Genomic DNA, 24,905 nt, shown 5'->3' with positions numbered 1-24,905 from the left:
GTGTTGTCCCTTGACAGCGTCATTCCACGTTCTATTCTTTAGTCATCTGTATTGTCCAAAGCTTTTGGGCTGCTTTTCTCCCTCAGGTGAAACCACATCAGTTTCCACCTAAATTAAATTGATAAAATCATCACACATTTTAACTGGTGAAGAAGATTGTTACTGTATTTGTGAATTGGGTGGTTCACTGCTGGTTCACCAAAATGTCAGAAGACATGCAGAGGAAGTTGTCTTCTCACTTCCCTGGAGACAATACTGATGTTAAGTTGCAATGATTGAGTTTTATAACAATAAAAAAACCAAGGAAACAAGAGACAGTTGCAGCAAACCTTTTGCCACAAAGCTGGAAGAGACAAATTAGGGTCTACTCTATAATACTTCCAGCCTTTACTAAAAAAACCCAAAAAACCCCAAAACAACAAAAGATTGTATCTCCTGCCCAAAAGTTAAAAATTCTTTCTATTTTGCATCATTTGCCTTATAAAAAAATGGGATGAAGAATGATCATCTTATACCTCTGCTATCTCCAAGTTTTATTGGAAATACGGGGCAAATGGTGAGGAAATCTCAGGAGGATATGTGCTGGCAGATGGAATGGTCTTAAGCAACCATATTTTCAACAGTGCCTCTATGGGGTAAGCTGGTTTGTTTTGTTTTGGTATTTTGTTTGAAAGAGAAATATTTCAATAATCTACATTCCTTCCTTGCTCTTATCTGATCTACTTATTTTGGAAAACTGTACTTGCTTTGACGGATCATACCGAAACTAAGCTAACTTATTCATCCTCTATTTCTTTTCTTTCACCTCTTTGCTTATGATGACCTTCTGAGAAAAAGCAGAAATCTGATAGTAATTTCACTCTTCACTTCTCAGAATAGTGTGGAATTTTTTGGTGTTTAGGGGAATTTTTTTGACTGACTTGATTGTATTTTTTTTTTCCTGTTTTGCTTTACATTCCTGTAGTAATTCATTGGCCTGATGAGTTACGATAGGTTTTGGCCTTGAATAAAGTTGGCATGAAGCATATGCTAGCCATGTGATGAGAATGGAATGGGGTATAAATTTTTTTTAAATGGGGAAAGGCTATACTCTGAACAAGCCATTTGTGCTGTAAAACCACTAAAATCCAGATGTTTTGATGGAATGAAAAATAGCAATACTTCACATGTCCCAAAGAAGTTTTTAAGTTATGATGTGAATACATGAACATATGGTTTTCATCCTGATTGTCAAGAATTTGTCTCTTTAGTAAAAAAAAAAACAACAGAGAACAACATTAAGAAAATTATTTAAAAGTAAGATTATTAATTACATTCCAACATTCCCACCATATTTTTTGCTTGAATGTTGTAAATGTTGTAGTCTAAGGACATATATTTTACCAAGACAGTACTCCTAGTTTAATAAATTTACTACATACATGAAACCTTCTTATTTGAGGTATTTTGGGGTGTGTGTATATATGTATCTATATATGTATGTATATATCTAAATCTACATATATATCTATATCTACATATATATCTCTATCTATCTATCTATCTATCTATATATATATAATTTGAAAGTGTATATATCTTTCAAGTTTTGACAAGCATATGGATACTTGGATACACTTTATACCATCATGTTTTGGAGACAGTCATACTGCTTAAAAACCACTTACTACCGTATTATTAAAACTGCTATGTCTGGGCAGTTGATTTTTATTGATTTTTTCCAAACACAAAACACAAAATAATGTGTTAGTGGACTTTTATACAGGGCATTGTTATAGTAGAATCAGTAGTTAAGAGTATATCCATACTGAAATATTTTATGTGAGATTGAATTTCAGTTTGGGCTTAAATTAATAGAAGCCCCCCCAGTTTTCTTGGAGAAGGAAAGAAGTCTGATTCAGAATTTGAAGTGTCATGCACTGGACATTGTGCAAGTAGAGTACAGAGAAGCATTTTTCCTGTAAAAAGTGTATGCATTTTTTTGTCAGGAAATTCTTTTTGCTGTAGAACATAGTACTTGTTGTTGATTTCAATGCTTACCTTCTCTTCCTGTCAGTAATTTTTGCATTAAGCAGTTATTTGACTGACTTCTGCTTTCTGTTTCACTTCACCATTCACCTGGGGAAAAAAACCAAAACCCAAACATAAAAAATAAAAAACTCCAAGCAAGTGGCTGTGTGACTGAAAAAAGAACAAAACCTGCAACTCTGCATTTGCAGGTGTGATTTGATTTAAGACTAGTAAAAGAAAATATTTCCCCATTGGCAAAGTTATTTAATTTTGTTTTCATTTCTGTAAGCAGAAGAACATAAATTAAATTAGCATTTGAGTTTTGTATTTCAAGTTGACCAGGTCTGTTACCACCATTTAGTCCTCAGGAGTGATGAAATAAAATTAGCACGGCAAAATATTGTTAGGTTATTTATGAGATGTGATAACTTGAACCAGACTGTGTACAGATCGCCTGTAACTGACTAAAACAATGCTTTGGAGCAGATTAGTGTGTAGCAGGTTCAGAGCAGAAAGATGATGACCAGGAGAGACCAATGGATTACTTCTTTGTAGCCCATATTCTGCTTATGCTTCCCCTTTCTTAAAGCTTGACCATGTGCATATCTCATTCAACTTAGTTTGATTATATGTATGTGATCTAAAGAACCAGCGTAAGGTTTTTGCTGGATCTGAGCTTCTGTCCTTTCTGTTAATGCAAATATGAAGAAATGATATTTTTTGGCTTGGTTTTCTGTTTCAAGTGAATTCCAGTCTGTGGCAATACAGAATCACAGAATATTCTGAGTTGGAGGGGACCCCCCCCCCCCCCAACTCTTTAAATGAATGGCCCATGCAGGGATCAAATCCACAGCTTTGGCTTGCTCCAGCCAGCTGAGATAATTTCCAGTAACCCTTCAGGACCTGCCACTTGTAAGTCAGAGCAAAATGAAATGTTCCTGCTGTAGCAGTTTATAAAATTCACTTGTGCATCTTGGGAAACTTGCAATTTGACATAAAAGGAGCATTCCATATGTTGGGAGTTTAATAAATGCCATAAATTACATCATAAATGTAATTGCTGGAAAGAGTAATTAGATTTGAACTTTACTGTTTTTTAAATAAGGATGCACAACTGTGAGATGTATTTTAGTTTCTAAGTGGAAGCTCTGCTTTCCATAATTATTGGTTGTATCTAGATCCTTGTTGTGAAAGACTGCATGCACTCACTTTTTCTTCTAAAATATGTGTGTGTGTATATATATATATATATATATGTTCTGTATCTGTACATCAGTGAGGTGTGCAATACACAGAGACATATATGCCATAGAGAGGGGTAATTCCTGGGGATATGAGCTTTCAATCACTTAAGATTTGCTTTATTTCTACACTTAATTATACCACAACAGAAAGTGCAAAGAGCTTTAGTTGAAGTCCTGTGATAACTGTGACAGAACTGGCAATAAGTCCTGGGTAGTCCATTGTGCTGGTGGCTAGATCATGGCCTTCAAAGCAAGAGGCTGGTCAATAGTATGGATTAACTGTTCTATCCCAAGTGTTAACAGCTACACACCTGCAGAAAAGCTGTACCATTCACTTAATTTCAAATTTGAAAAAAACTAAAGTTTGTTGGCATTTCTTGTCCCCTCAAGATCCAGCTGTACTGTGACACCTCTATTTTGTGTTGGAATAATACATTATAGACTAGATGAAACCTTAGATACAATGTGATATGCATGTTAGAACATCTCAAATATGTTAAAGAATGTAAGTATGATGTGTTTTGGAACTCTGTTTTCAACTTGTGCTTGGAAACAGTTTTGGTTTAGATGCTTTTATGGAATCCCAAGTACATCTAGTGATGTCATAGCCACACTTTCTGTGAGGATTCTGCTTGTGTATTTAGACAATGGGTGTGTGCAAAACAGAAATGGACTAGGGAGGAAAGGAACATCTGCAGGATGTTCTATTTATACATGTTTCACTTTGTCAAAAAATGTGTGCCACAATAGTTGTGTGGGTACTAACTTTCCAGTCTGCACCCATTCTTAGAATGAAGACTGGGTTCCTATAATACTCCATTCTTACCAGGCAGTCATTCATTTTATATACTGTGTGAGCTCAAGGTTCTTCTTAATGTAGTTAGTGAGTTCTTCCAAGAGATACATTCCATTCATCATGAATGTTGCACATGAATGGTGTAATTCATTCACATCATGGAAAAGTGCAGATACTGTCTAAAAAGATTCTCAACTTCTAAGAAACCTTTTCTTTCTCTCAGCAACTCAGGAACTGCGCGTGATCTTTCTGAGCAGCCGTGTCTTTTCTTTGGCCTCTGGTTTTGCACATTTTTCCAATCTTCATGTGGTTTTCATCCTCCTGATGCCGTTCAAGAGCCAAGGAGCCAGATTTGGCAGTCTGCAAGGCTGGCAGATAGCATTTCTTATGGAATGGTGAAATTATTAAAGCCACAGGTTTTTTTTCCCTGTTTTTTCAGAAGCAGAACTTGCCCTGTGTTTAACTGGAGCAAGAGATGACACAATAACTTCAAACAGTAAAAGTCTCATGGTTTTATTATGAGAGAGAAGTGATTAGGAGTCATTGCTGTGGTAATCTGCTGAGTCTTTTAGAACTTGTTGCTACAAATTCCTTGACATTATCCAGATAAAAGATAACGTACAAAATCTGTGCAGTATTGTAATGGAGTTCTTAAAATATTTACAAAATAAATTATTGTTGTTTGGCTAAGATGTCCTGCAAACAAAAGTTTAGAATTGGTTCGTCCTGAGTGGAATAGCCCCTTTGAGAAAAAAGGAACTTTTGGTGTCAGTTGCTCTTGACCTTGGGATAGTGAAAGCACCAAACAGATGTCCATTGATTGTGTGGGATTTTTAAAATTGTTTGCATTTATATTCCTCATGTTCTAATGTGAAGAATAGAAAGTCTCTGTTCTGATGGAAATGGTGTCAACATTCAGCTGTTTCACGTAGCCTATAACAGCGTCTTGGTGGGTCATGTCCAAGGGTCCACACAGCAGAGGACAGGCTGGTGTCAGGCTCTGCATTGTCTTAAGCCAGTAGTGAGGGGCAAGAGGAGCAGACAGCCAGGTTGGGGCAGTTGCTTCTGGGGAGTTTACTCTCCCCATTAAACGTGTTTGAGGGTTTTACTTTGGACAAGTCATGTGTTCTGCTGTACACTGGACATCCCACTGCGTGTGTTTCAGAGCAGCCTGCAGGAAAGGTATCTGCCAAATGCTCCTGTCTGGCTTGTGAGCCCTTCTGGGGGCTACTCCAGGACATGCTGTTTTGTCCCAGCATCTGTCTCATGCTTATGACTGTACTTGTCATTACTCTGCCCACTTGTGGAGAGATTTCACATTCAGAAGCATGTCTGATTTCTGTTCTACATCTGTTCTGGGTTTGTTTTCTGTTCATGCATTTTCATACATGCTACCAAGTGCAGCTACTGCCTGATGACTTCTCTTGACTTCTCTTTGCCACTGGCCGCTGTGGTAGCTACTCTGTGAGCACATTGGATGGGCTGTCTGCCTCCTGCTTCCTCCCTACTGTTGTCTGAGGATGAGGACATGGACTGTGTTTCAACCTTTACGAGTTTTTGCTCTTCTGTGTGCTCTGCCATACACCCAGTGGGGAAGGTACCATGGGTGTGGGACACAAAGTTGAACTGGTAGGGCTAGTGCTTGCCTCTCTGCACTGAGGATGGTGTGGTAGGTCAGAATTTGCTGTTGTACAGGCTACTGCTGTGACTTTGCCATTGTTGAATGAAATTTTGGGAGTCCATACGTGTGTTCACAGGTGTGGCTGTTGCCCTGTGTTGCCCCATGATTGCAGTACCTGTTGGTCAGTGGTTAGGCAGTTTGGGGAGGGAGGACAGCTTTGCAGTGTCATCCTGCAAACACTGTTCCACACGCTGCTCTTGCTGAGAGGCTCAGCAGAGCTCAGTATCTAGAAGTAAGAAGATCCAGTCTTTTCCTGGTGGCATTTAGCTGTTTATCCCTTTTATATGGGCATAGTTGCTTTGTCTCTTGCCTGACTTTCAATGGCTGTTTTGACTTTTTCTCCTGGTTTGCAGGTGCCTTTGGCTGCTGATTCAGTGGCCCTCAGGAATCATTACAGACTTAGGACTGAGTTTTTTTGCTAAGGGAAAACATGGCTGAAAAGTAGCAGCAGCAGCACACCATGTGGGAAAAGGGAGGGGTAAGAGTGAAACTTGTGCCCTTCTCTTATGAGAAGTGATGAAGGAGGGAGAACTGACAAAAGGATTGGTGATAAAGTCTGTCCTTCTGCTCCCCTGGCTTGTAGAGGAGATAAAGGAGAAGGAAGGGGAGTAGTACATTCTGATCAAGTCCTCCAGTATGGAGACCATCTTCCCCCTATTCTCAACAAGCAAACATGCATTTCTCCCTGGGAAGCATCTGTTTCTTCCCTGCTTTTCTTTCAGCTTACAGAGGAAATGGCCTGCCAGTCCTGTTCCTAGGCTTTTGGCTGAAGCATCCCGTTCAGAGGACCGTGCCCTGTCAGCTGCTTGATAGGCTGTCAACACTCAGCTGACATGTCAGCTCGTATGAAGCTCCAAAGGGTCTTCATAGCCAGAATCCTTCAATCCTAGAGACTGCCTCCACACTCCTTCCCACAAAAAAAAAAAAAAAACCGACAAAAAACCCCCCAAAAAAACCTCTAAAAAAAAAAAATAACCCAAAACCCTGGCAATCAAGATATCTGTCAGCCTTGTGATGAGCTATAACATCTCTAGCCCAGGCTCCGTGCCATACCATTCCTGCTGCTGTGCTCCAGACAACACAGGCACTTTAGGCTTCTCCACTGAAGAAGTGAAGTGGAAGGCACAGCTGCAGCTAAACAGCAGTGGGGCAGAAAAAGAGTTCAGGTAACATATTGGCTAACTTTATTGTCAGACAAGATGAACATGGGCCAAAGTTACAAGTAAAGTGGTAAGAAAAACATGGAGGGAAAGTGGGATCTGGAACTCCAGGAGCAGGGACAAAGACAAGGAAAAAGGATGATGAGGTGCTGATATGGCCTGCATCAGAAACATTCCCCCAGGGATCAGCATGACCAGATAATTAACTGGAACAAAATTTAACTCAGCTTTGGTGCCTAGCATTGCACCTCCAGTCATGGAGAGAACGTGACAGGTATGCACCCTGTCTGTGGGCTGCATGTTGGAAGGGGGGGGAATAAAAGCAAATCTTCCAACATCCTTCCACTGAATAGCAACAATTCAATAGCATTGAATTGTTGAAATGGGGAATAAAAGCAAATCTTCCAACATGCTTCCACTGAATAGCACCTCCCCTGGTACAAAATGAGGCCTCCATGCTCTGGCTATCTCTGTAGCAGATCACACGCAGAGCTGTGAAGAGTTCCAGGAGCAGCGCCACCTTGGTGCTGCTGTTCCCCTAAGGGGATAGGATATGGGACCAGTTGGCTTTTCATGAGTGCAGTAGGAAAGGACACTGCCCTGAGGCCTCTGCCACCTATGTCTTCCAAAGAGGTAGAGCCACCCTGGCCTGGACCAGTTGTGGGTCGTGGACATGGAGACCCCCAAACTTTGTGTGTAATGCAATCTCTCTGTTCTCCTGTGTTTGGACAGGGAAGGGATTTCACAGCAGCACCTCACTGTGTCTGGGAGCCTAAGAGGGAGGTGTTAGCCTGACACTTACTATGCCCTGCTCCCTTCATATGGGCACTCATGCATGGTGGAAAGAGGAGTAAAGGTCTTCAGAAAGGAGTGGGCATCAGGAGAAAATAGAGCAGATGAAGAAGGGGAAGAATATCAAAGGACAGGAGTAGCTGAACACAAATGAAAAGAATTTGAGGGGTCATGAGTGACTGTAGAAATGGAGTGGGACAGATAGCATTTGACAGGTTTAGCAGGAAGAGAAGACATGGCCTTGCATGAATTTTCAGTATTTTGGGAGCTTTCCGGTGCCAGAGGGATGTCTTTTTGTTGTGTTGAATCAATGAAGCCCGGCAGGGACTGCGGCTGTCACTCTGACAAGATTTGCTATCAAGTTCTGCTTAAATAAAACCTATCATATCATGCATGGGCAAGCACATGGTCTTTTACTGAAGAAGACAACTTACATTTCTGGATTCAGATCCCTTTGGGTCTTTTATGACAACTTCTTTTTAATTTTTTTTTCTTCTTTTGAATCTCAGTGACAGGAAAAATGTCCTCTGAGTGTGTTAGACTTATTTCATTATTGAGCAGGGGAAAGCTTACTTTAAACCTTAAAATGCTGTCATTTCTAGAAAAGATCAACATTCAATTTAAATTTTGTTTAAAGAGTAACCTGAGAACATTCACATAGTTTTAATCTATCATGGAAACTGCACAATTTCTCACTTTCTTTGCCCTGTTCTGTAAATACGTAGAATTGTTGCTTTAGCAACAAGCATAATTGTGACAGCAATTTTAATTAAGGTTGTGAATATTGTACTCAGCAAAATAATGTAGTTTGCAAACCTTAATTATTGTCTCAATCTTAACTGTTCTTCAGGTTAGTGTTCTCACAGCATTTGCATTGGTTTTGTGTGTGAAAGCCTCACCTGCACTTTCTTTACCTTGACTTGGTATATAGAGAGGCATTGAGCCTGTGCCTGTGAAGGTGCTTTATCTGCTTCAGGCCTTTTTTACTGTTTTGTTTCTCAGTGCCTGTGTGTATGTGCACAGGTGACAGGTAAGTCTGTAGAAGATACTGCCAAGCAAACATCTCACATTGGGCCTGGTATAAAATACCTTTTTGCCATAGGTGTCAGTTTAGTGCTGTATTCTAGGTGCTTGCTGGTTCATGGCTAATTTGCAGCAGTGTCAGAACTCTTCAGTGTAGTCACTTGGTGAAATACCATTTGATCATTACTGTCTTGCAGCCATAACATATTACAAAGCTGATAAAGATTGATCCAGGCCTCCAGATTGTGGCCTTCTCTTTAAGCGATGAGGCAGCCTGAAAATATGTTCATTGCTTCTGTAGAGGACAAGAACTTACTAGCATTTGCCAAACACTGTGCTAGTCTTGCTTCCAGTTCCCCAGCTAGCTCCTTTGGCACTCGTTCAGCTATCTTGGCAAAACCCTGGCACGTGTTGCATGTTTTTGTCCTGTGTTTTAAACAGTCTCAGTGACTTGTTTTATCTTACTGCAGCCATACAAGTGTGTAATTTCCTGGACTTAAGAGAAGTGACACAATTACTACATGAAATTGCCACCTGCTTTCTGTGATACAACTTGCACACCCTGCAGACTCTTGGTTTGTGTACAGTAATGGTTTTGCAAATGACTTGATACTTGTGGCAGACTATATGATAATCTTAGGAAAAGCAAGGGAGTTTCTGAGATATGAGGTGGCATGTGAGAAGTTTCGGCTGAGTCTGATGCTTGCTCAGCAGCTGCTGTAGTGAGCTGGTGTGGCTTTTCCTGGTACGTGGTAACCCATGGACTGTGATAAGGTCTTGCACAGGAGCTGCAAGCTTAAGGCTTCCCAGCCAACTGTTTTTTGCTAAACCTGATCATTTAATATAAATGAAACTCTCTTTAGTTGAATTGTACAGAACTCGCAGCTTCTGTCTCCCCCCAAATAATCATCCTCTCAACTTGAGACTTGCAGTGATTAGCTACAGATTCTTCTTGAAAGAAAGAGTCCTTTCAAGGGGAAGAGAATCTCATTAAGCCTTTGCTGTGAGCTGCAGCTCTTGATCAGCACACGAAAGACAAGCTTGACAGTCATCAGGTGAGTTAAGAACAGCAAAAATATTATCTGTCTCTGTTAAACAGTCATCAGTTGAAAGAGTTCGTCTCAGTCTGAGAATACAGAGGCTTTTGCGTACGATGTGGCACATAAAAAATTAAAGACATTGAGGATGGGAGAAGGCCTAAAGGTGCCACGCGTTTCCAAATGAATTGATAAAAGGCCTTAAATCTGAAAGAGAATAAGGTATGAGGTTTACAAATAAACAGGTGGAATTTTTGAGAAAGTTAGAGATAAGCCAGGACGTGGTTACTAGTGAAGTATAAATAAACAGCAGTCTACTGCTGTAGTTCCTCATTTGCGAAGCCCTTTGTGGTGTTCTTCTATTTGAACAATTGTTTCCTGAATTTCTTAATAACAACTGCTAAAAGAATTGACAAATAGTCCAAAATTGCATGGGTTAATTCACAAGCAGTTATTGTACAGATTACTAGTAAGAAAAAAAAAATTAGCATCTACTTCTATCTCAAATCACAAAACAAAAGAACAAAAAGAGAGTGACAGAATAAATGGTCTTTTGTTAAGTTATTGTTTCATAAAGTTTGGAACTGTGTCAGAATTGCCTTTTTTTGTTTTGTTTTGTTTTTGTTGTTTATTTACTTAGGAATGCTCAGCTCAGATGCAGCATCTGTCTTTCTTTGCAGTCTGTCTACCCTATTTTTCCAGCTGGGTTGAATGCCTTGATGAAGCCTTTCAAGTAATCAAATAGATAAAATTGGACATATTTTGTGGGATTATTTTCATTGTTCTTCACCACATGTTCAATGAATACAACACTTTTTAATTGTAACACTTCGTTGTCAAGCTGCACTCTTGCACTACTTGTTGTCATTGTTGTTTGTTTAGTTTGTTTTTTTTCTAATTATAGTACATTTTTGTGAAAAATTGGTCTTCTCATCAACAGATACTTTCAGGGTACCCTTCCAGAAACATTGGTGGAAGCTCAGACTACTTTATCAGTGATATTTCATTATTGGCCAATAGCAGGTCTGGCCTTTTTTGACATAAGAGAAGTTAGAAATAGTTCTCTCTGTTTTGCAGAATCCACTTAGGACTGGGGAGAAGTGAAAGCGTCTTTGACGTGGGCTGTCATATAATTAGAAGTTAGAGCCACGTGTGGCTGCATGTGACCTCTCTTTGGGTTGCTTTATCAGGAGCAGCAAGAAGACAATATTAGCCAGGGCTTAGAGGCACTGTGATTTACACTTTTTCCCAGGTTTGCTTCTGAGCTATTGTCTGTGCAAGGAGGAGCTGATAGGAATAACAGCCTGCAGTTCTGTTGTGTGGTCGCTGTGAAGATGCATTGTCACACAGCACTGTGCCACCTGTAAAGTTTATTTTCTATTCCTTGTAAATAGAACCGTGAAAGTGACCTGCTCATTTGCCTCTGTATTCTATTATTTAATCAGTAAGAATCTGCATTTAAGAAATTAATTTTTGATGTTAATAACCCAAAAGGGATCCTGTCTAGGATCCTGTCTAGGATCTAAGGGAGGTCTTAGATCTTAAGATTGCCTGCGCAATGTTTTTTAATTATCACCTTCATACCATGAAAGTATTCTGCCCCTGTTGGACAGGACATCTGTTACATCTTTATTGCATATACTTACTACTTTGGTATTAGATTATATTTACTTCATTAATTTGTTCCTTAGCAGCTTTGAAGATAAGGTTTCTCTGCATCTTTTCTTTTAAATTCCAATAAATGTTGTAGTTGAAGCACTTTTTCTGACAGAACAATTCTGAGAAATAAGGGTAAAACAATGCCTTCTCATAAACTTTTGGAGAAATACTCTGCTACTATTTGCAAACAAAATTGCAACAACAACCATTTTATTGCAAACTTAAAAAAATAAACTAAAAAAATATAATTTGCTATGGTTGTTTCATTGTAATGATGCTTGAATTTGTGGCCATTTTCCCATGACCCATATTAAGCAATGGATTTCCATGCTATCAGTATCACTGTGTGGGAATTCTTCATTTGAAAACAGAAACTGGCCGCATTTTTCTCAAACGAGGGAGTAGGAGTTCAAATTCTGCAGAGTGACAGGAAAATTTGCTCTAAGCGAAAAAAGCAGGATTTTTTTTGCCAAGAAAAACTTTTTTCTTTAGTAAATCCATCACCCATGCTCTAGCAGACTTGCCTAAAAAAACAAAACGGTACTTTTGGGAAGTGCTTTGTTAACTTCTAACAGCCTTTTCCACTACTCTTTGGCTTTCTATCAAGCATTCTTGCCAAGTTGAAGTGATGTGGTGTGTTTGGCAGTGACATACTGCTTTTAGGTGCCAGTGGTGAACTATTGCTTGCTAGTAGTTTTCAATATTCTGTGAAAGCCTCATCACTGTTAAATACACTGTTAGAGGTGTTACAGAAGGCAATATCCCATAATACCTTTTGCAGGATTTTCTTTTGAGGTCTTTATTTTTGAAGGATTTTTTTTTTCAGAGGGTTTGTAGGTGGTAGCTTGATGGATTTTCTGTTTTGTTTCTGAACTGGTTTCCTAGGGAAACGAGAGTTAAAAAAGGCTCACAGTCTGTCTGTCTCATTCCTCCAAATAATTATAACCGCACCATTTCAAAGCAATTTGCGAGAAATTTAGGCTGCTCCTAGAACTGTGGAAACTGGCAGTTGGGCAGAAGACTGAGACCTCTATCAATCAGGGAAAGGTGAGGAGAACCAAGATGTGCACTGGCAGCTCAATGGCCAGTGAGCTCGTGCATTGCTCCAGCGCAGCCACATAATTGCTGTTTCTCATCAGTTTGAGGAATCAAAGGGGTGGGAAGGAAAAAAAATACCAAAGAAAAATTTGAGGCTGTGGCAGCAAGGTCAAAGAACAAAAGCTTCATTAGTGGGAATCACTCTCCATTAGCTAATGGAGAAAAACTTGAGTACTTGAGTAGGAATTTTTATAACAGCACAGGTAGCAAAACATCAGCAAGAAATATTTTATTTTGTACTGATCTTAATCAGATCTTTAACCACCCTTGTGTACCAACAGAGCCGGCAAATCCAAAAATGTATGGAAATGTAAGGAAAATGTAAGGAAAGTAGGTCTTCTTTGGAACCTCTTACCTCATTTAGCACTTGCCTAATTCATTGCAAAATGACTGATCCATTTGGTGATTCTAACTTGGTATCTTCTGGAATTAGTTTATCTGGTCACTCTAAAAATCATAAATGGGGTGATACATGACTCTTCCACATGCCAAATTAATCAGGAACCATTGGGGAATTTGCTTGATAGGGATTACTGCTACCCTGTATTTTTGTATTTCCCATGCAAACCTTTGCATGTTAAGTCTGTCATGGGTTTCCTGTGATGATTTTGAACAATGAGGATTTGGACCTGCAAATTTTGCTGCAAATACTAGAACAGCTTCAGTTCCAGCTGGATGGCTCCCTTTGGTGCTGTGGGGTAGCTGAGATGTCCAAGTATATCTCACCAGTGGCACTGAGGGCAAGTCTCTTGAGGGTGACATGAGGTCTGCTGGGACAGTAAAACCTTGATCTTGCTTTTGTAGTCACAGACTCTTCACATGAAATTCAGATACCCTGATGAGGTATTCCTACAATTAGCAGTGGTGTGAATATATTCTCATTATCAGTACTTAAAAAAAAAAAAAAATAGAAGTGTGGGGCAGGAGAGCTGAGAGGAATAGTAAATACTGTTGAATGTTTTGCTTTTGGTTTTTCATTGCAGTTCCCCAAGCAGGTCTAGCAATTGGAAAATAAGCCAGATCTAATTTGCTTTTATTCCTTTTTAAAATTTAGTGTTTTCCTGGAAATTTTGATGGAGTTAAATAGCTCAGTTTTGACTCTGTTTATAATCTAACAAGCTGTTGTGTTCTGAGTCTTGTATAGTTATCCACAGAAGTGTTCATCTTAAAATTACTGCAGGGTAATGTGTTTTTAAAAAATCCAAATGCATTCTAAGCCCTTTCCTCTGAATTTATCTGACCCTGACTGTCTCCTGTTTATACCGAATTAATACTTATTTAATCATGTAGCATTCTCTTACCCAACTTTCTTTTCAGAAATGACTAAACCTGGGGCCAAAATTTAATTGAGAGCATACCTTCAAGTAACACAAGTAAAACTGCTTGCTTGGTTATACAACCTGTGTTGCATTTCTGGCTGCTTTAACATTTGTTTAATTTTGCCAGTAAAGCTGAAAACAATTTAACAGACATCTGTGAAAAATCACAGCATTTTCTAAATAGGGGATTTTGATTTAATAGAGACCAAAAGAATAGTGAGAAGTTACACTATATGTTATCTTCCAAATGAAAAACATGTATCATTTGGAAGTGTCTTCTCTTTATCTAAAATATATAATATTTCAAGCTAGGAAGAAGATAGAAAGATGAAAGTCCCTATGATACTTAATCTAATTTAAAATATTAAGTACTTAGTATCTACAATTGCCTTTTGAAGAAAAGGAATATCATTGATTGATATAGTCAAGAAATGAGAACATCTGAAACAAGGTAGTATATGGACTTTAGAGACAGGATTAGGAAAAATCCCTTTCTGGCTTTTAAAAAACCAAACAAACTTGGCATGCAGTATCATCCTAAATAAGATTTTACAAGAAAGTCTAAAACATCCATTGGAACAGAAGGGGAGAATGCCTGTGAAGCACTGGCGATGTAAAATGACAAGAAACAGAAACCAGCAGGTAACATTTGAATAAAGTCTTCAAGCATTTCTAAAGCTATCTGTCCTTTTCTGTATATATAATGCAAAGTGTTATGTATAAAATACATACAGGCATGACCTGCCAGGAGGATTTTGGTTTCCCTGGAGACTATCAGTTCTCAGTTGCACGGGTTGGCTTGGGGAATAAGAGCTATCTTGATAGATCCTAACCTTGCTTCCTGAGGTTATTGGATATGTCGGTAAATTTAAATCTTCGTGTTGAAGGCTGAATTTATAAAATTCAAATTTTTAGAATGTTCTCTCTAGATTCCAGCTTTTTCTCCTGGCATATATTTATTGTATGAAGCAATTACCTTGTGAATTGGGGAAAAAAGGAAAACCTTGATGGTAATACTTTGATGGAATACTTAGTTTTATCTTCTTATTTGTCTGGCTGTGCCAAGTCTTTGATTTCAATCACAGTTATCAGTGTATCATGAAAAATGTGCATGAGATCATAGCAAGTGTATTCAGCCACAGTTACTACTTAGTTGACTTATTTCTTTTCCCTTTTCCTTAAATGTTTGAAATCCTCTTGTCATTTTTCAGTTTGGAAACTAGGCTTCAGTCAGATTTGTAGTTTATAACTAACTACCTTGTGAGTATGGAAAGAAATCCCATGTATGAATGCAAGCTACTTTGTTCATCTCTGCTTGATTAAAATTGAAAACAGTAATCTCAAGGTTGTTCTCAGTTGGTTTGGATGGAAATGCATAGATGGTTATATGTACCTTTCTGCTTTTGACCTCCTTAAAGAATCAGCACATGCAGCATTTTATTGACAATGGGATATAGTGATTTGGAAAGCTAAGAAATGCTAAAAATTCCATTTCAGAGGAGATTTTTCTCATCCAGAAAAGTATACCATAAAATGAATAAATTCTGCATAATTTGAAACTTAATAAAATAGACAATTTTGTACTCATCTGAGGATATTATCTGTGCTTTTTACAGTGTTTTTTTCCTTACTGCAATGCTATTTTCTTACCGCTTGCTTTTTGTAAAATTTGCAAAGGAGCCAGTGTTATTTTATTATATTATGCAGTTCTAAAATCTGAAATGAAAATTTGCCAGAAATATGGAAAGAACATTGAAGTAAAGCATAAAACAGAGAGGAGGAGAAGGAAAGGAAAAGGAGGGGTTATGACAGGGGGAAAAGACAAAATACATTTTAAAGAGTATGGGAGGGAATGAAGATTTAGTAGGCTACAGAGTTAGCTGTGAAACTTGCCAGTATTCATTATTATTGCTGCTAAGAAAAATGACAGGCACATTAGTTAGAGAGGGGGTCAAAGCAAAAAAGATGCACCAGCCCTCCAGCTTTTATGATGTCACCAACTTGTAAGATATCAGAAGATCTCTTCAGTGAGTTGTACTATTTTTTGCTCGTTTGGTAGCTCCCCTTTCCCTCCTTTTAAAGTATTTGATAACTGGCTGCTTGCTGTGAGAGACATGACTTGCTGCACTGCTGGTGGAAGTGATGGGAAGTCCTGTTCCACTACTGCTTAAGCTGTTAAAGAGAACAGCATTCAGTGTTAGACTTTGGCAGCTGAAATATTGCCATCAACAGATTCATTTTGAATGAACCGGATTTAGGAGAGGGAACCAGTACTTTGGGGGGCTGTGGAGGGGATGGAAATACATGTGAGTCAGCATGCTGGTCCTTCCTGTAGTTCAGAATTTAACCTTTCTCTCCTCTGTAGTTCAATGTAATACTCATCTTTAGGAACTTATACAGATAACAAATCTGTATGGATAAAATGTGTTTGGTTGGACATAATTGGCATTTCCTTGGTTTTGTGAAATGTAAATTACCTGTCTTTATTGTCTCTGTGTTTGATCTGGATCAATTTAGGAAGCAGAAGCAAGGAGGAGGGAGTAACAAATAGAAAAAAATAGCATTTTGAAGAGCTATTCAAGTGCAGAAGGGATAGGATTTCCTAGGTTTATTTCTGTGCAAGTTTAAATGAAAAGTCCCTCCCCTTTTCCACTGTCTTTAATTTTTCTTTTTGCACAGTCATTAACCCTTTTAACCTCTAGTAGGTGGTCTTCTGCTTGCTCATTTTGTATATTTCTGCCCACAGGCTAATGGTTATAAGCTGTGAGTTGTTTAAGAAGTGCTTCTTAATTTATTTAGGTTGCTAAACTTCTGTTTAGTCATTGTTTTTTAACTCAGTGGAGGTGACAGCCTGGGTATTTCCCTTTTTTTTCTGAACACCAGAAGTTAAGCCATCCCATGCATAACCACATCATTCTTGCAAACATACCCTGTTCTTAAGATACTTATCTTATACTTGCAAGACACAGAAATGAAACTTTGACTGGGCAACAAGCAAGGTAACTCACAGATGCAATGAGATTCGACGACACAATTGATAAGTTCATGTAGTCTCGTTGCCTCTGTGAGTTATCGTAATACTTTGTCCGTTTGGCTAAAGCATGTATCTGCTGTTTGCTAAAGGAAAGAAAAGAGTGTTGGTGTATATCTGTGTGTACCTGCATACATGTATATGTACATTTCTGTGTATTTACATGCTTTCAAAAGGTATATATGCAGTTTCAGTCTTTCTGTGGATTTTCTCCCCTCTACCACTTTAAGATACAGTCCTTTGCTTTTGAATATCTTTAACGTCCATTATTACATTTTCACTGAAAGTAAACACTAGGAACTTATTGAACAGACACCTTCATTTATGAAGCACTGATTGCTCTTGCATATTCATCGTTACTTTCTTTTATGGGGACATTTATTGTATTTGTCTTCAAGATTGAAATAAAAACCACTGAGAATGTTATTTAGCATAACTGAAAAATCCATGAGTTATATTAACATCCGGTATCTTGCCTCTGTTGACAGTCTGAGGAGCTCTGTTCAAAAGGAAAAGAGACTGTAGTACAGCTTGTGTAGCTGTTGCTCCAAAAGCTTGATCTGTTAGCTCATTGAATTCTAGCATTAGTGTGTTTCAGGTAATTCAAACCATGTTACAGTGTCACAAGTACCATATATTTTTTGCTAGGTTAGTTATACTGCTTTAGCATCTGTTTGGTAGGTTTTAGTTCAGAAACAATTATTGGGAACTCATCACAAGACTAGCTAGAAATGTATTTACTGTTTTATGTTCTTTAAGTTACACTACTGGTAGGTTTTTCTTTATTTTTATTAGAAGTACTGTGATAGCTTTGTTTTGTCATTGGTAGCAAGAAATTATTTGTGGGTTGAATGAGGAAAGAATAATTATAGTTAAGTGAGTAGGTTGTTACCCTGCACCTTCCTTCACTTAGATTCTGATGGTCCCGAGCTCTCTGAGAGGGGCTGTGGTACCATTCAGCCCTCAGGGCCTGCGCAGAGAAACCCAAGGACTTTGGCAAACCAAAAGGTGGCCTGACAGGATGGTCCCTCATTTAGCAGTCAGTGTTCAGCTTACCCGAACCAGCTGCTCCTAGTGACACTGGTTTGTTTGTGTATCCTAGTTGTTGTGACTGTGCACCTTCTGTCAGTGCAGTTGTACCTTCCGCCAGGAAATCACAATTCCAGTAATACAGGTAATCCCAAAATTTCAAGTGGAGTGGAAATTCATAGAAACACTGAAAATAATGTGCTCATTTAACCACTTTGATCTTGTAAAACATGAATACATTATTTCTATTTCTGAACATTATCCAAATGAAAAACTTTGCTGCAGGTAATGTGTTCTTACCAAATGTTTTAAGGCAGGTGAAACTGCATCTTCTTAGATGTAATGTAGCTTTTTAGTTACATTTCTTTGGCTGGTCCTAATACAAAGACAGTGTTTTGCTCTTCTAGAAGTTAGTCTGCTGTAGATTTGATTTCTTTAAATTAGATTAAAGTTGCTGGAAAGAAATTGCTATTAAATTAAGGAACGGTAATCCTCATACTAAATAGAGGAAGTGTGCTTGCCTTGCAATTCTACAAACGATCAGGGCTGTTATAAACAGTCATAAACGTGCTCACGAAGTGCCCTGTGTGAAGACATGGAAGGTTTTCTAGACTTGAATGCTCTCCTACGTGCTCTGTGTAGTGCAGGAAAGAGATTTGGGTACTTTGAAGGACAGCAGCACAGAAATCTTGCTGAGTAGGGAGGTGCATGGAGGTAGTGAGTAGGAGCAACAAAGTATGTAGTGTGCCTGAATGTTTGCTTCTTTATAGCTCACAGGCTCAGCTTTGAGCCCTCAGTGGGGGAGGGAGAGCTGCACTGAGGTCACCCCTGTGGCCCTTCTCTCAAGACCTTCCCTCTTCTGAGGAGGGCTCCATGAACCTTGGGGAGGAGCATGGAGGACATCATTCTTTCTGTGAGTGACCTTAAGCATCTGTAGTTTGGTGGAAGGGCCTGCAAGATTTGTGATGATGGACAGAGGAGGTACAGGAGGAGCATGAGTGGGCCCATGGTTCACTGGCTATGGGTGCCTTGAGCAGGAATTGCTCACAGGAATGGCTGTGGATTGGGAAACAGTCTCATCCTGAACTTTGAGAAAGAAGACAGTTGGACCTGTATTTCTTTAAAGGTCTGAGCCTGATAATACGTGTTAGGCCTGGTCATATGTCACGGAGTGCAAGTTTGTGGATGACAACAGGCTGAGTGGTGCAGGTGACACACCTGAGGGATGCGGTGCCATCCAGAGGGCCCCTGACAAGCTAAAGGAGTTGGTCTATGTGAACATCATGAGGTTAAAGGAGCCAAGTGCCAAGTCCCACACTTGGGTCTATGCCACCCCAAGTGCCAGTACGAGCTTGGGATGAAGGGATCGAGAGCAGCCTGCTGAGTAAGGCATGGGGATGCTGGTGGATGAAAAACTGCGCATGACCAAGCAATGTGTGTTCAAAGCATCCAAAGCAGAGTGGCCAGCAGGTCAAGGGAAGGGATTCTGCCCCTCTCCTCTGCTCTGGTGAGACCCAAGCTGTAGTGCTGCATCCAGCTCTGGGGCCCCAGCACAGGAAAGACATGGACCTGTTGAAGCATGAGGTTCACAAAGCTGATTGCAGGGCTGGAGTACCTCTCCTATGAGGAAAGACTGAGGCAGTTGAGCTTGTTCAGCCTGGAGAAGAGAAGGCCCCAGTGTGATTTTATTGTGGTGTTTCAGTACTTAAAGGAGGCTTGCAAGAAAGATGGAGACAACTTTTTGATGGTTGTGTTGCAGTAGGAGGAGGAGTGATGGTTTTAAGCCTAAAAGATAGATTCAGATTGTACTTAGGGAAGACATTTTTTTACGATGAAGATGGTTAAACATTGTAACAGTTTCCCAGAGAGGTGGTGGATGCCCCAACCCTGGAAACATTCAAGGTCCGGTTGGATGGGACTCTGAGCAACCTGATCTAGTAGAACAGGTCCATGGGCATTGCTGTGGGAGTTGGACCAGATGATCTTTAAAGAGCATTCAACCCAAACCATTCTGTGATTTTATGAAATAGGAGTAATATGGATGCAGCTACCAGGTAACTGAGTTGCTACATCACTTAATAGTGTGGGTCTGTTGAGTTTGCCAATCTGCCTTTGTTTCAGACCCCATGATGTGTCACATCTTGAGCAAAGTGGTTTCTTCTGTACCTGGTATGGACAGAGAATGTGTACAACATATGTACACACAAATTTGATCTTTGGTTGTTTTAATGCAAAAGCAGAGGGACTGGAACTAGATGATCTTTCAGGTCCCTTCCAACCCAAACTATTCTGTGATTCTATGAAAAAGGCTTATTTAATGTTCCCTAATAAATTGAGGAACATTTAAAATGCAGATGAACATGAAAACTTTAAAAGGTAACAAGGAATAGTTAAAAGGAGTCCCCATTATTTTTGTGGAACATTTTCACCTGTAATGTGAACTGTCATTAAGGGCTCCATCTGCCTTTAGCAGCAGTGACTGAAATAAGAGGATAAAGGCTTAATCAGAAAAACATGTTGAAAAATGTAGACCAAAGAATCCCAACACTTAATTTGTTTTGTTGGAGTAAGCAAACTAAGCTAATATTACAGGGTAGTAGATGGACAGGATAGTAGACAATTAAAGTAGAACTGTATGCTTGCTCTTTTAAATAAATTATTAAGGATAGGTGCCGAGAAACTACGACCCAAATTTGACCTCAGATTTGACCATTTCAGTAAAGAGAAATTAAATAAATGCCATTTTGGCATTTAGCGTTTCAGCTTTTCTGGGGCATAGCTATCATTCACATAATAGGAAATTAAAAAATAATAAAGTTCATTTTGTCTTTGTCTTAAATGTAAGTGTCAGGAAGAGGAAGTTGCAGTTTTATCAAATAGAATAGAGTTAAAATCACATAATTCTGTTGAGTATATGTATTATATAAAAATGTCTTGTACTTGATGATGGGTGTCATTAAGCATGGGCTAATAGGTGAATCCAGGGATTATTTTATAAGGCATAGTATACCTTTCTTACTTCAGATTGTTGGTTTACAGCATCTCAAAGGTACCCAAATCTATTGTTTTAATACACAAAAATCAGACTACTTTTTATAGACAGTTGCTGTAACTCTCTTAGTATTTGATCAGGAGGTATCGCCCTCCTTAGTGTGGACTATAGCACAGTTGTCAGAGGTCACATGAGATGCTTCAGTTTGAAGCCAGTCAGCTGCTGTTAGTTCTCAGTGGTAGAAGCCCTGGATGATCCACTGGGAGGGAAAGAGGAGCTCCTCAACACAGAAAGAAGTCCTCTTCAATATCTATCTTCCCAGTCTTGTTTCTCAGCCTGCTCTTAGTCCCTTGGGATTATGGTAGTAGACTCTGCCTCCTTTCTCTTTATCCCATAAACTGCATTTTGGAGCTACAGAAATGACCATTTTCAAATATACATGAAAACCTGTAGATTTTTATGTAGGTTTTCACTCCTCTTATTGATTTCTCTGTGGTAAGATGAGGGTAAGTGAGAATATCTGGTCAGGTTTTTCCATTAGCAGTAAAGAATGCACAAGTCCCTAGACCCAGGAAAGTCACCTTACAGATATCAGTTGTATAACACAAACTAACTTTCTTTTTAAAGAGTCAGTAAAGTTGTAGTTTTCTGTATGTATCAGGCAACAAACTAATTTGTCTGGTGATCCAGTCCAAAAGCAGTGAGTGCTACTTATATCCACCTTCAACTTTAACCAAAGTGAAGAATGTGGCTTCTTTCATTTTCAAGTTTCTTACACACCCTTCTAGATGATAAACAAAGGAATCTTCTGAGGCCACATTGAGAAATACAACAATAAATGTGCAAATATGGACCAGAACCTAAAACTTAGAGTCAACTACAGTTCAAGAGCAAAAAAGAGGCTGATAAAAGAAGTCAGCATTATGTTTTGGCAAAACAAAGGCTTATAAGCACTGGTGTTATACAAGTTTTTATTTGCTTTTTCATTTGCTCTTTTACCTTACACAGGTCCCTGTTGTACACTATTTTGGTCTTCCTTTTTCTTTCAAAATGATATAGTTAGATTTCCCTTTAACAACTAAACCAAGCATTTTAATATATTTTACTGGGAATTGGGTAAGGTTTTCTGAAAATGTTAGCATTTTTCTAAGGTAAAGTAAGGAAAGACTAGATTGACAACTGATTTATTGAATTAGATGTTTCCAAGTAGGCCAAACTTACAGGTATGCACTGTAGAGGAATTAGCTGAAGAAATAATTGAAATTTTATAATTGAAAATTGAAGACTGTTGAAGAACGAATACAACTCTGTAGCAAAATGTGATGTCCTTTTTTAACCTACATTGAAAGAGTCCTGTGAGATTGTTAGCCTAACTTAATGCCCAGAAAGATACTGGAAAAAATGTGTTATGAAATATCCGGAGGATGATGTGTAGCAGGGATTTCTGGGGAGGAATCTGCACAACTCAAACCAGTTGGAGGGTAACAAGAATGCACAGCACAGGTCTGTAGGTCCAGAAAACTCACAGACCTTGTGGCAATCAGTTGTGTAACAGAAAGTGTCTTTCTGCTGTGAAGGATCTCTAGTCTGAGGAGAAATTAGCAATAGTTCAGTGTCAAACCAAAAAGATGTATTAGCTGTAAGGCTTAAAATTGTTCTGGTCAGAGTCTGTTAAAATTCATAGTTTCCATTAACTACTGCAGCAATGACTGCTGAGTATGTTTATTACAGTTTGCCAGTCTGACAAGTACTGTTCATAGTGTGAAAGTCAGAATCCAGAATGGTCCTTGAGAACTGAAAGGAAAAATCCTAAAATTTACAAAGAACAGGAAAATTGGCCACTCTTAGTTATGGGGAGAAGAATTTCCTTTGGTTTTTTTTCCCCTGGGATGATGTAAACTGACATAGGATGTAGTAAGTTTTAAGAGTTTTCCATTCTACAGAGCAGTGGTGAGGATTGTGCTGGATCACTGTGGTCAAAATTCGGTACTATACTTGAAGAAGAATGTAGACCAGTTGAAGAGAATCAGGAGAGAACATCAAAAGTTACTTCTTAGAAATACAGAAGACAGGAGAACAGGAGCTTTGAAAGGACTGAGTTTATACAGTATAAAGAAAGTAAGATTAAGGTATGAATGGTGTTAGGAGTTATAAAATGCTGTTGCAGAAAAGAAATACCCTAGTGGGGAAGTAGCAATCATGAATTTAAGAGAGGGAAATTTAGGCCACGTGCTAGGAAAGGGTTTTGAGTAGGAAGATAGAGAAGTGCTGAAAAATGACTTAGGGGGCTTGTGGAATTTCCATTATTAAAGGTTTTTAAAAATAGATGAGAAAAATGGAGAAACAACTAAACTAGAACTGATCCTGCCTCTAGGTAGTAGAATGAACTAGCTGGATGATCCCACCCATCTCTATTTTCTATTACGTTTCTTTTTTAATCAAGTTACATCCCAAGGCTCCAATTACATGCATTTCCACACTTTTTCCTCATGTTTAGCTTTTTAGGAGGAAGCAGTCAGTCTCCTATGTTAATGACTAGAATTTTTACTGATCTTATTCAAGCTATCCTCAGAAGAGTCCTGATGCTACATATGTGTACGCCAGGCAAACATCAGTTTTCATAGGGGATGGTTAAAAATTGAAGCACTCTGACCAGAATTACCAGTACTGAGTAGTGTTTAGTCATTCCATTGTATCCAAGTAAACCCCTCATTTAGAAATTAATTAGTTGCATTGTAGTAAAAAATATTTGGAGTCTCTGAGCGCAAGAGGGAAAATGGAGTTCTTTAAAATCTGGGTTTCCCTATTTTTATCCATAGTAGGCTCCAGTAAGTATTTGGTTTATTATTTATTATGCATTATTCATTGTGCCTTCTCTTTTTATGACTCTGAAGTGATTTGTATGCTGTTTTAGAAGGTGCAGCCCTATTGTCTGTCAATGTGCATGTTGCTTGGATCTCATTTTATTTATAAAAGTAATAAAAAATTATACATCTTAAACTCCTGGTCAAAAAGTTCCATTATTTCCTTCTGGAATGTGGTCTTATATGAGGAAAAAAACATACCAAGCACATCTATTCTATTATTATTTAAATTATTCCTTGGTATTATTTGGTTTGAATATTTATTAGTTTTTTGATAACTCTTTAAATTATTCATAAAGGGTAACCATACGGTTTGATGGAAAAAGCAGTACAATGAAACCTTATTAGCATTGCCCACTTATTTCATGTAAACTATTCTCCAGTGTTTTTTTTTTTAGCAAAGGCTTGCAAGGTGCTGGGAACATTAGTTGTCTTTCTTTCAGAATCCCCTCCCTCCTTGTTTCAGTGGGAGGGAAGAACACTCAGGACCTCACCACCCTGTATGCCCTAGCGTGGTTTAGATGACATAATAAATATCCTCCAAGCGAGATGGAAATGAAGAGGCAAAGGTCAGGAAAGAGAGATGTCATTTCCCATAAAATATGAAAAGTGTATGAGGAATTACTGATGTAGAGAAGAAGAGAATAAAAGATTGTTTTAGGTGATTTATGGGATTTTCTTTTGAATCCCACAAGACTCCAAAGAAATAAGGGCAATTGCTATACTGACTGAAATATCAATGTGTATGTCAAGTGTCTGACAGGAGTCAGCAACAAATACTTGAGGGAAGGCATAAAACCTTGCAGTAAGCAGATTGGGGAAGGATTATTTTCATATACTATGTCTCATCTTCTTCTCTAATATGCATAGGTTCGCTTAAACCCTGAGGTAGACGATTTAATGTTTATTCTGAGGTAGATGATTTAGTGTTTATTCTAAAAGGTTTCTCATTGCTATAGGTATTAATCATTCAACGTTCCTATTATCAATATACCTACAAAATTCTCTTCAGACATTTTGGCAGATACTTGGTCTCATCAGCATCTTGCATCAGTGATCTCTTAGTCTGATTTTGTGTAGATTGATGCTTCTTTTTTTAGCTTTTGAATTTGACATGTTGTGCCTTCATTGACTCGTTTCTCTTGTTTTGTGTCTTTGACTCATGGCGCA

At 38.6% G+C, this 24,905-nt stretch overlaps 1 protein-coding gene across 4 annotated transcripts in view; it reads left to right on the top strand.

Annotated features, from left to right (window-relative positions):
• RFTN1 (raftlin, lipid raft linker 1) overlaps positions 1–24,905 on the top strand; it is a 96,352-nt gene that overhangs the window by 14,939 nt on the left and 56,508 nt on the right. The gene's annotated exons all lie outside the window — the stretch shown is intronic.

The sequence above is a fragment of the Motacilla alba genome, chromosome 2, assembly GCF_015832195.1.
Source record: "Motacilla alba alba isolate MOTALB_02 chromosome 2, Motacilla_alba_V1.0_pri, whole genome shotgun sequence".
NCBI classification, from domain to species: domain Eukaryota; kingdom Metazoa; phylum Chordata; class Aves; order Passeriformes; family Motacillidae; genus Motacilla; species Motacilla alba.
Note: the sequence above shows the minus strand (reverse complement) of the source record. Positions and strands in the feature narration are given on the sequence as shown.